The 10,211-nt window shown below is 41.6% G+C and overlaps 1 pseudogene; it reads left to right on the top strand.

Moving 5' to 3' along the window:
- Nucleotides 1–1,710: 1,710 nt before the first annotated feature.
- LOC138152648 (OCIA domain-containing protein 1 pseudogene) lies at nt 1,711–2,885 on the top strand (annotated as a pseudogene).
- The last annotated feature ends 7,326 nt before the right edge of the window (nt 2,886–10,211 follow it).

Below are 10,211 nucleotides of genomic sequence, written 5' to 3' on the forward strand. Positions count from 1 at the left end.
AACTGGCATCTGAAGCTTGTTCAACACCAGGTCCAGGGGTGGCACATCACAGTCATGGATAGGGAGTGGCATCCAACTTAAGTGATTATGCATCTGCAGAAGAACAGTACTAAACCTGTAGGAAACAAATCTTGCAAACAAGATTAACAGACATAAAGCTGAAAAGAAACAAATATAGAATCAGCTGCGCTTCTGGAATCCATGAACTCACTATCATAGCCTCATTCATGGTAGAATATATGAGTTAAGAGTACAATTTGATAAACATCTGTAAGGGTTATGGGATTTAAAGATCTTCCATGCCCCATTGGACTTTCTGATATAGCAGGAAGGGGTGAGGCAAGAGGAAGCGGAAGCCAAGCTAGAGTTCCTGTGGTGACTGGCAGTGGCGGCAGCAGCAGTGGCCAGTAGAGGCAGAGGTAGCAGTAGCGGTAAAGGCCCAGGTGGAGGTGGAGGCGCAAACCCCCTTTTTTTTTGAGCCAGCCAGAATTTTCTGCTGAGGACTGCCAGGGACCGGAACTGCGAGGGGCTGGAGCTGCTGGGACAACGCTTCCTGGATGCTGAGCAGTTGCTGTGAGTGGGGAGAGGAGGACCTTTGCCTGAGGTAGCCTGTTCTGTTTTAAAGGATTGAGAATGTGGGTGCTTACTATGTTAACTATGTGTGCCAATTTTGTAACTACTGTGATGACTTTGACTTTCTGGTTTGGGACACAGTGTTCTGGTATTTTAATAAATGTTCTAGCTTTATTCCCCATATAGAGAGCCTGGTATGTTTTTTATTAATAACCACATAAGCATATTTATAGTTGCCGTAGGCATGGTGAATATTACATTGCTGATACATTTGGCAAAGAGTGTCGGATCACAAAATGTCAGGTGTCTATTTGGAAGCAGGGGGATTTTAGAGGGAGAAATGGCTATCTCAGGATGGGAGGATTTGCCTTATTCCTCTCTAGCCAGAGAATGGGCCAAAAGCACAGGACCCTGTGAAAACTGGGAACCAAGGCTAAAAGAGGGAGAACCTGAAGATTTGGAAAGATGTTTGCAAGGAATACCTATAGAACCAGGCAAAGAACTGGCAGGAGTGTGCAGGAGAGGCTGGGTCCTGCTAACAAGTTATCACCTTGTAAAAGTAGGGATAAGCTGCTGGAGGAAAGAGCTCAGATGACTAGAGGGTCAGCTGGTTTGCCTGAGGATTCTTCTGTGTCACAGCATTCAGAAGAGCAAACTAGAGGGACTCAGGTGGTCCAGGATCAAGCTACTGTTCATGTAGCTAAAAGGAAGCAAAAAATTAGCAGAAGGAATGTGCATGCAGCTTTTGTACAGGCTGGGCAGAGTTGCCCCAACAGCTGCCAGGAGAATGTGTGTGAGGAGAATGGAACAAGGTTAGATGAGGAGTCTTCTAATGTAGAAGCTCTTCCCATACAAAGAAGAAGACAGGAGAACCTCCAGGGCCAAACAGAGTCCAGAGAGATAACCAAGGATTTCACTCAACAGGAGATTACTGATATATTGAGTAGATTCACTCAAAGAATGGGAGAGTCTTTAGTGTCTTGGATAGTAAGAATCCCTGATGAAAGCGCTGGAGGAATAACACTGGACAATGAGGATTGCTTAAAATTCATAAGTATCAGTCACAATCCTTTTGTAAGCCCATCCCCTCGTCCACGCCCTACTTTCCTCCCTCCTGCATCTTGGGGGTGGGGGTGGGGCTCGCGTGCCTTTGCTGCAGCCACCGCAGCTGCTGGGAGGAAAGATGAGTGGAAGAACTGATTTTGGGACAGAGCAGATTGCAGAAGTCTCACCACCACTTCCTAACATAGGAATGGATTACATTCTGACAGAAGAGGAAAGAAGAGTCTTTGCTGAATGTAATCAAGAGAGCTTCTGGTACAGATCTGTTCCCTTTTCTGCGGCAAGTATGTTGGTTACTCAGGGATTGATTGCTAAAGGATTTCTTTCCAGTCACCCTAAATATGGTTCTGTCCCTAAACTTGTTTTTGCTTGTGTAATGGGATACTTTGCTGGAAAAATTTCCTATGTGAAAACTTTCCAGGAGAAGTTTAAACAGCTTGAAAATTCTCCTCTTGGAGAAGCTCTGTGTCTGGGACAGGGACGTCGACTTGCATCACCTGGATATTTTTCACAAAAACCAGGATTTGAGTAAAAAATAACTGAGCATTCATCTTTTGGAACATCTCCCACATCTGAAAGCAGTGCAAAAGAAGGTCCTTCTCCTCCACATGAACAAGTCCCCTTCAGTGCTTCCATGAATGAATCAACTCATACTGGTATTACTGATTATAAAGCATGAGGACCTGATACAACTGTGGAAGAAAGTCCTAAGAGAAAAGCTATCACATATGAAGAATTAAGGAACAAGATCAGAGAAACATATGAAGTAAACTTGTCACAAAAAGGTGACACCCCATTCAGATCTATGCAGGAAAGAACACCAAAAAACAAGGGAAAGTAAACCAATATGGAGATACTTGGGATGAGTGAAAAAATTTTGTTATCTACTGAAGAGAGTTTGTGTTTAGTCTACTGTAGACAATTTCAGCAAACCAGCATCATCTATCTAGGTGGTCATGAGCATCTTCAGGAAAGGACAGAATCAGCCTCCACAAGCATATTTAAAAGAAGAAACTTGGGTTTTAGTAATATGGTTTGACAGAAGTTTCAAATTTAATAATGGACTTGATGGTTATATTGTATCAGTCAGTATACATGCACTGCTTGGGAAACTGAATGAATGAAGGTTCCAGACTATGATTTTACAGAGTTTACAAAAATGTTTACAAAAATTGGTTAAAGTACTCTTTAAAAAGTATCATTAAAAGACTCTGATGGATTGGCATGAGCATAGACAGATCAAGTACTATATATATATATATATATATATATATATATATATATATATATATTTGTGCGCATGTGGGAAAAGCAACCAAAATCTTAAGTATTAAAACCCCATATGAAAATTTTGCTTTTTTTCCCCCTAGGTTTGCCATGTCTTCATGTATCTCATCAATTAAAGTTGAAAACAACAAAAAAAAAGAATCCTTTTGTACACCAAGCTTTTAGGGATCACCATATGCAAGGAAGCATCAACAGAATTAATCTATTAGCTTTAGCTGCAGAGGGAAGCAAAAAGCAATATCCTACTGACTCTATGTGGCCTGGTGGAGACAGACCCTGGTACTCACTTAGAGAGTGTATGAGAAAGCTAAAGGAGGAAGTAATGAAAACTGCTATCATGATTGGAGATGCAAATGCATATCATGATACCCTCCCTAGGAGTTCCTCATAGAAATATCATAGTGAAGATGGCTCCTCCTGCTTATAAGCACCTAATTCTGACTCTATTTATTGGAGAAATAAGGCACCCTCTTTCAGAGGTGCTGGATAAGATTTCACGATTAAGCGATTTAGGGGAATGGGGACAAGATAAATTGCCTTAAGAGAGAAGAGTAAACAGCCAGAGGATTCACAGACAAAATAGACCAACAAGAAGGGAACTGTTTACTGCTCTATTAAGAGCAGGGGTGGACTTTAGAAGAATAGATGGTATTCCAACTGAAGAGCTGCATAAGATGTACCAAGAAAAGGTACTTAACATTAGAATGAATAGGGAAGCAAGAACCACCCCTGCAGGTACTCCTGAATCTGAATCTTTGTATGCAAGTTTGCCCCACATACAGGGAGAATAGGAGATAGGTCGAGCCCCAGCCCAGATTAAAGAAATATACAGAAGAGCTTGCAGACCCCATATTGGTTTAACAATATATTGGAAGAATGGATCAACTACTGTGACTAGGGCTTTGCTCCATACTGGGGCTGAGGCCACATTATCTATGGAAACCCTGATAAGTTTAAACATGGAACTCCTATTACCATCACAGGTCTAGGAGGGGCTGAAATATCAGCCAGACAAGTTAAAATAACAATGAAAATTGGGCAGTTATCTAAGAAAGAATATACTGTGGTTGTTGTACCCATTCCTGACTACATCATTGGAATGGATATATTGAGAGTCATGACTCTGAATTTACCTGAAGGGAGATACCAATTTGCTGTAAGGAAGATAGGAATTAATACAGGTTTAGTGGGAAAAGTAAAAATGGACCCAATCACTTTACCTGAACCTTCTGAAGTAATTACTTTAAAACAGTATCATGTGCCAGGTGGGCAAGATCAAATTACCACTACTATAAAGGAATATGTAGAAGCAAAGTGTTAGTCCCTATAACCACACGATGGAATAATCCTGTGTGGCCAGTAAGAAAATCAGATGGGACACTGAGAATGACCGTGGATTATAGACAATTGAATAAGGTGACTCCTCCTTTGTATGCTAATGTTCCAGATACCATCACCTTAATAGAAAGGATCCAGAAATATGATGGGACTTGGTATGCAGTTACTGACTTGGAAAATGCCTTCTTCAGCATCCCAATAAACCCTAAACAATGGGACCAGTTTGCTTTCACTTGGCAGGGTAGACAATATACTTTCACCCGCTTGCCACAAGAGTACATATATAAGCCCCACTATTTGTCACAGGATTGTGGCTGAACAGTTGGATGAATTAAAGCTACCTGGTGTACAGCTTACCCACTACATTGATGATATCATGATACAGGGAAAAGATGCAAAAGAAGTGGAGAAGAGTTTGACCCTTCTAATTGAGCATATGGAAAGTAAAGCGTGGGAAATTAACCGTGCAAAGGTTCTAGGACCAGCTCAAAATGTAAAATTTTGGGGTATACAATGGAACAAGGGGCTACGAGAGATCCTTCCACAAGCCCAACAAAAGATTCAGGATTTTCCTACCCCTACCAGTAGAGGCCCAAAAGTTCATAGGATTGTTTGGATACTGGAGGCACCACATTCCACATTTGGGACAGATTTTGAAACCTTTATATAGAGTCACACGGAAGAAATATGAATTCAATTCGGGACTTGAGCAGAGTAAAGCTTTTGAACAAGCTAAGGCTGACATAGATTTGTGGCCCATGCAAAATGGTCTAGTGGAATTACAAGTGACTATACAAGATGATTATGCAAACTGGAGCTTATGGCAAAAACAACAAAGCTGAAATCTTCCCTTGGGATTTTGGTGTAGGAAACTCCCTTCATCTGGAGTCCAGTATACACCTTTTGAAAAGCAGTTATTAGCTGCATATTGGGCTTTGGTGGAGACTGAACAACTGACTCTATGCCATGAAGTGATATTAAGACCTGGAATCCCAATTATGACCTTGGTAATGAGTACCCCAGCTTCTCACAGAACTGGACATGCCCAAGAGGCTAGTATAATCAAATGGAAGTGGTATATTCAAAATAGAGTGAAAACAGGCAAAAGTGAAGTCTGCTCTATATGAATCTGTAGCAAAGATAGAAATCAAGAGGAATAACACACTCCCTGAGCCAAAGAAACAGTTGGCACAATCCTCTGTAAAATGGAATGAGGGATGTGATGCATTAACTGAAGGACAAAAGAGACATGCATGGTTTACTGATGGGACAGCAAAATATTTGGGCCAAAAAAGACATTGGGAAGCAGTGGCCTATAACCCATGTACTAGAAAGACTTTGGAAAGTACTGGGATAGGTGGAAGTAGTCAATATGCTGAACTTATGGCAGTACATCAAGCCATCAAAATAGAACAAGGAGGACAGGGTCATATATTCACTGATTCATGGGCAGTAGCTAATGGGTTAGCTACATGGATGCCCATGTAGAAAAATCAAAATTGGGAAATTCATGGCAAACAAGTCTGGGGCAAAGAATTATGGGAAAATGTCTGGAACATGTCTTTGGTCACTGACTTGTCAGTTTTTCATGTAGATGCTCATGTGGCCCTCACCAGGCCAGAACATGAATAAAATGCTCATGCTGATTGACTGGCAAAGATTGCTACTGAACATATTGTCTCTACTTTGACAACAACTGATGATCTGGGATTAGCAAAATGGGTCCACCAAACACCAGGCCATTTGGGTGTCCAGGCCACATACCAGTGGGCACAAGGTATTAGTATCTCTCATTCACTGTTAAAACAGATAGCAGAAGAATGTCATATATGTCAATTGGAAAAGGAGCGAACTGTTCCTTGGGTAGTAACTGGAGAGATAGCAAGAGGAAAAGTCCCAGCCCAAATCTGACAAATAGATTATATTGGTCCACTATCACTAGATAAAGGATGCAGATTTATATGTACTTGTGTTGACACCTATCCAGGTGTACTAGTGGCTTGTCCTTATAAGAATGCAACCCAGAAAAACACTTGTAAAACTCTAGATCTCATAAGTCTATATTATGGAACCCCAGTGCAGATTCAAAGTGACAATAGATCACATTTCAAAGGTAATGAAATGAAGAAGTATTGTATAATAAACAATATAGAAAGGATATATCACATTCCATATTATCCACAAGCATCTGGGCTAATTGAAAGTATAAATGGATTACTGAAAGAACAGTTAAGGAAGTTAAGTTCCAATAATTCATATCAACATTGGAAGGATAATTTGTTCATGGCTTTACATAATTTGAATAATAGTCCATTGGGAGGAAGTATTCCTCTAGCCGGAATGATGACCCCAAATCTGCAAATTAGAAAACAACAAACACATAAGATCCCAAATATTGAGTATTAGACTTTGAGGCCAGATGTCTGTTTTCAGGGGTTCTAGGACTGTTCTACAGGCAGAGGATGAATTAATGAAGAGACTGGCAATGTATCTTGTGGCCTTGCTAAGCCTTGTCTCCCCAGGAACTAAGATTGCTGAGAACTTGCCTTTCTGTCAAGATGAAGAAAAGACCTCCATTTGGGTATTAAGTGCTGTGCTTAAACTTGATGTAACTCTGGGGTAGATTCAATTGTGATCCAGGGGTGGGGAACTTTTGACCTTTTTGTGTTCTATGGTTGAGCAAATGAATGTACTTTACTTATACTTGGAAACTAATCTCCATTTGAGAAGAGGGGCTTTGTGGTGGACTAAATGAAGGTACAGCCTAGGGGTAAAGTAGTATTTGGAACCAGGACTTTGTAATTGATTGAATGATTGGAAGGTCCTGGGGTGGGGTAGTACTTGGAGATTATTTAATCACACTTAGTAAATGCTGTATTTTGAATGATGTCATGTTTTGATCTTCTCTGTTCTTGGTTGGTCACTGAATAAAATGGAGAGCACCTATGCTGGTATTCTGAACCTTGGGAAGTTGCCTTTCCTTGGCAATTACATTACATTATGGCGTAGTCGGCAAGGAGTACAAAGCATAGTGCCTCTATTTGTTCCAGGATCCATGGCCATTTAGATTGAGATTGTAAGGCCAAGGATCCTTGAGGGGTGGAATGTGATAGTAATGGCATTTAAAGATTCCTCTGTATTGGCTTAGTTTTTCAAATTGATTGTGTTAAAACCCAGAGCTTGTTAATCCCACCTGTGGGATGGACTTGTTGATGTGAAAAGAAAGTCCTGAACTGGGAGGAGCTGGTGATGTAGATTTGGAGAGACAAGAGAGAGGCAGAAGAACTTTTTGGAAGCAGCACCTCGAGGAGGCAGGGAGAGAGACTGAGAAGGATTGCTGGGGGTCACTTTGAATTGCCCTGGACTTTTGAGACCTGCCCCCTGAGCTGCCAAGGACTGAGGAGACATGGCTGTTTTGCTGGTATTTTGTCTGTCTGTTTTGATGTTGTTTTGCCAGATTTGTCCACTGGTGAAAGACAGTCCTGTTGAAGAAGTCCTGGAACCTGGCTTTTGGTTAAGAAGCCCTGAGACTGTCCTGCAGACAGAGAGTGAATACTGTCCACTGGTGAAGGACAGTGCTGTTGTTGCAGGGGTCTGGAGACTGTCCTGCAGACAGAGTGAATACTGTCCACTGGTGAAGGACAGTACTGTTGTTGCAGGGGTCTGGGAACCTTTCTGTTGGTTCAGAAGCCCTGAAGAAGGATTTTCTTGTTGTATGTTTACAGAAATCCTGGGAGAGAGTTTTGCTAATGTTTTCAGGGGTTCTAGGACTGTTCTACAGACAGAGGATGAATTAATGAAGAGACTGGCATTGTATCTTGTGGCCTTGCTAAGCCTTGTCTCCCCAGGAACTAAGATTGCTGAGAACTTGCCTCGTGTCAAGATGAAGAAAAGACCTCCATTTGGGTATTAAGTGCTGTGTTTAAACTTGATGTAACTCTGGGGTAGATTCAATTGAGATCCAGGGATGGGGAACTTTTGACCTTTTTGTGCTCTGTGATTGACAAATGAAGGTATAGCCTAGGGGTGGAGAAGTATTTAGACCAGGGACTTTGTAATTGATTGAATGATTGGAAGGTCCTGGGGTGGGGTAGTACTTGGAGATTATTTAATCACACTTAGTAAATGCTGTATTTTGAATGATGTCATGTTTTGACCTTCTCTGTTCTTGGTTTGTCACTGAATAAAATGGAGAGCACCTATGCTGGTATTCTGAACCTTGGGAAGTTGCCTTTCCTTGGCATTACATTACAATGTCCCAGCACCAAACCCAGAAACACCTGACTCAGTGGGGTATTATTTATATTGTTTAGAAGACTTTTGGTTGGACAGAAAAGAAATAAGAAAAATCTCCACTGGGATATGCATAAGAATCCCTAAAAATCACTTTGGACAGATTTTACCCAAATCAGGATTAGCAGCTCAAGGAATACATGTATTGGCTGGAGTGATAGATTCTAATTAGCAAGGAGAAATTGTTGTAACATTCCAGAATTTAGGTGAAGGGTCCATACAGATTCATAAAAGTGATAGGATGGTTCAAGTGATTATCGTTCCTTGTAAAACAATACCACTTGTAAAAACTGACCATCCTTCCAAAATAACTGTCAGAGGAACTGAAGGATTTGGTTCTACTGATAGAATAGAATTGGGAGCTAAAGTATGGGTAAAATGGAAGCCAGATGATGTTCCAAAGGCTGCAGAGATTATAGCACATGGGAGGGATAACACTGTAACTATTGTTTATTCTGGAGAAGATCATTATATAATTGTACCCTTAACTCATATATTCTACTGTGAGTGAGGCTACAATAGTCTGGTTATTGTCTCTTTGCTTCTTCTTGCCTTTTTGTCTGTTTACTTTGTTTGCTAGATTTGTTTCCGCAGGCTTGGTACCCTACACCTGTAGATGCCTGATAGCTTAAGCTGGATTTCACCCCCTGTGTGCAACTGTGATGTATCACCCTTGGACCTGGCATCAAGCATATTAAGTATTGTCCTCTCAAATGGGACCCTTTGGGACAGGGACAGCTCTATACCCGATTTCAGCAGCTAATAGCCATGGAAGAAGAGACCTTTGTCCCTTACTCCAAGATTTTGGGGCCCCATTTGCTGGGGGGGAGGATGATGGGGAGCTTGTGCTCAGTCCCACCCTAAAATATTGTTTTCTGTGTTTATTGTGTGCTATCCTTGTTATATTGTTTTAAAATTCTGTTGACACCAGTTATTCCTAATGTAGTTTTGCCAAGTAAGGGACATGAAAGGTCTTGGGGCCAAATATAAGGGTTATGGGATTTAAAGATCTTCCATGCCCCATTGGACTTTCTGACGTAGCAGGAGGGGGTGGGTTAAGAGGAAGCAGAAGTCAAGCTAGATTTCCTGTGGTGACTGGCAGTGGCGGCAGCAGCTGTGGCCAGCAGAGGCAGAGGCAGCGGTAGTGGGGTAGCAGCCAAGGTGGAGGTGGAGGTGCGAACCCCCTTTCTTTGAGCCAGCCAGAATTTCTGCTGAGGACTGCCAGTGACCAGAACTGCGGGGGGCTGGAGCTGCTGGGACCATGCTTCCTGGATGCTGAGCAGTTGCTGTGAGTGGGGAGAGGAGGACCTTTGCCTGAGGTAGCCTGTTCTGTTTTAAAGGATTGAGAATGTGGGTGCTTACTATGTTAACTATGTGTGCCAATTTTGTAACTACTGTTTTGACTTTCTGGTTTTGGGACTCAGTTTTCTGGTATTTTAATAAATGTTCTAGCTTTATTCCCCATGTAGAGAGCCTGGTATATTTTGTGATTAATAACCACATCAGCATATTTATAGCTGCCATAGGCATCCATGTAGCTAACCCATTATCTACCGCTCATGAATCAGTGCATATATGATACTGTCCTCCTTGTTCTGTTTTGTTGGTTTGACGTACTGCTATAAGTTCAGCATATGAACTACTTCCACCTATCCCAG

Source organism: Petaurus breviceps, unplaced genomic scaffold (genome assembly GCF_028583685.1).
Source record: "Petaurus breviceps papuanus isolate PSGF00001 unplaced genomic scaffold, PetGlider_PUasm1.0 90925, whole genome shotgun sequence".
NCBI classification, from domain to species: Eukaryota; Metazoa; Chordata; class Mammalia; order Diprotodontia; family Petauridae; genus Petaurus; species Petaurus breviceps.